Consider the following 2,378-nt stretch of genomic DNA (forward strand, 5'->3'; position numbering starts at 1 on the left):
ATATTTACATGGATGGGCGGCCATTCAGAGTGATCATTCTGTAATATCTTTCTTTTATCTCTATAGATAAAGAGATAGTTGCATTGCTGGGCGAACATTATCACCTGATTTTGTGAGAAATGACATTTGCAGGAAACGCCCACTTTTTGCAAACGTCTGCTGTAATTTCTAACATTTAAACATTCAGCCTACAATAAATAATAAGTCTATTCAATGAAAGGAAAGGTCAGTGTTTAATCAAAAATGTTAAAGAAATGAATGAAATAATAATTTTTAAAAATTGGTTGATCAATTTAGTTTAATACAGGTTCTCATATTCATGGCTTTATTTTCCTGTAAGGTGACAAGTGATAATCTCAAAGTTTTCTGGATTTCTTATCATTCTTATATGATTACTTGCTCTTTTGTTCCTACTGTGGGTTTTAGTCCATCATCCAGATGGTGGTGGTTGAGGAGATTCCCTCGCCCCCATACAATGAATAGCGCTTTGATTTTACAGGCTTGGTTGGTTTCAAAGGATTTCACGAGGACGAGCTCGTGGCTCATTGTTACTGTTACATTTATTTTTTCTTTCAGGTGGCAGGTGGAGTTAGCCGGCGGTAGGTTTGAGCTATATGGCGGTAGGTTGGCGGTATATGGCGGCAGGTAGAGTTCGACGTCGATGAAGGTCTTCTTCTCTTAGCCTCTACGGTTTGTGGCTCCTTGCTTCCTTTAAATTTATTATTTTTTTCTTTCAGGTGGCAGGTGGAGTTAGACGGCAGTAGGGAACCATAGAGAAAGCCAGATGGCGCAAAATTCAGGAATTTTTTTTTTACAAAATATAGTTATTTCTATTTGCTCTTGTACATAAAGTTGAAAGAACAAAGCTATATAAAATAAAGCTCAAGCTGACAGGTTTTCTTTTGGGTTGAACCATGTTTTCATTCATCAGTATCTTCACAAATAAACCCAGTCACTACACATTAAGACGGTGATTAAACCTCATTCTTTTGTCTTTACAAATAGAGATATTTACATGGATGGGCGGCCATTCAGAGTGATCATTCTGTAATATCTTTCTTTTGTCTCTATAGATAAAGAGATAGTTGCATTGCTGGGCGAACATTATCACCTGATTTTGTGAGAAATGACTTTGCAGGAAACGCCCACTTTTTGCTAACGTCTGCGGTAATTGCTAACATTTAAGCATTCAGCCTACAATAAATAATAAGTCTATTCAATGAAAGTAAAGGTCAGTGTTTAATCAAAAAAGTTAAAGAAATGAATGAAATAATAATTTTTAAAAATTGGTTGATCGATTTAGTTTAATACAGGTTCTCATATTCATGGCTTTATTTTCCTGTAAGGTGACAAGTGATAATCTCAAAGTTTTCTGGATTTCTGATCATTCTTATATGATTACTTGCTCTTTTTTTTCCTACTGTGGGTTTTAGTCCATCATCCAGATGGTGGTGGTTGAGGAGATTCCCTCGCCCCCATACAATGAATAGCGCTTTGATTTTACAGGCTTGGTTGGTTTCCAAGGATTTTACGAGGACGAGCTCGTGGCTCATTGTTACTGTTACATTTATTTTTTCTTTCAGGTGGCAGGTGGAGTTAGCTGGCGGTAGGTTTGAGCTATATGGCGGTAGGTTGGCGGTATATGGCGGGAGGTGGAGTTCGACGTCATGAAGGTCTTCTTCGCTTAGCCCCGTCCTAGCTCGCGGTACGGAGCCAGGCAAAAGTCTTAAGGTGACCCTTAGGCCGGTTAGCTCCGATGGTTAGAGCGTGGTGCTAATAACGCCAAGGTCACGGGTTTGATCCCCGTACGGGCCATGAGATGCTTTGATCTTCGGACAAATTCTCAAGACTGATTCACTGACAAGCCAACACCATGCTGGACCACCTCCAGCAATAGCCAAGAAAACACTGATTTGTGCGAGGCCACGCCTTTTTAAGCCTCTACGGTTTGTGGCTCCTTGCTTCCTTTAAATTTATTATTTTTTTCTTTCAGGTGGCAGGTGGAGTTAGACGGCAGTAGGGAACCATAGAGAAAGCCAGATGGCGCAAAATTCAGGAATTTTTTTAAAAATATATAGTTATTTCTATTTGCTTTTGTACATAAAGTTGAAAGAACAAAGCTATATAAAATAAAGCTCAAGCTGACAGGTTTTCTTTTGGGTTGCACCATGTTTTCATTCATCAGTATCTTCACAAATAAGCCCAGTCACTACACATTAAGACGGTGATTAAACCTCATTCTTTTGTCTTTACAAATAGAGATATTTACATGGATGGGCGGCCATTCAGAGTGATCATTCTGTAATATCTTTCTTTTATCTCTATAGATAAAGAGATAGTTGCATTGCTGGGCGAACATTATCACCTGATTTTGTGAG

Source organism: Ictalurus punctatus, chromosome 2 (genome assembly GCF_001660625.3).
Source record: "Ictalurus punctatus breed USDA103 chromosome 2, Coco_2.0, whole genome shotgun sequence".
NCBI lineage: Eukaryota > Metazoa > Chordata > Actinopteri > Siluriformes > Ictaluridae > Ictalurus > Ictalurus punctatus.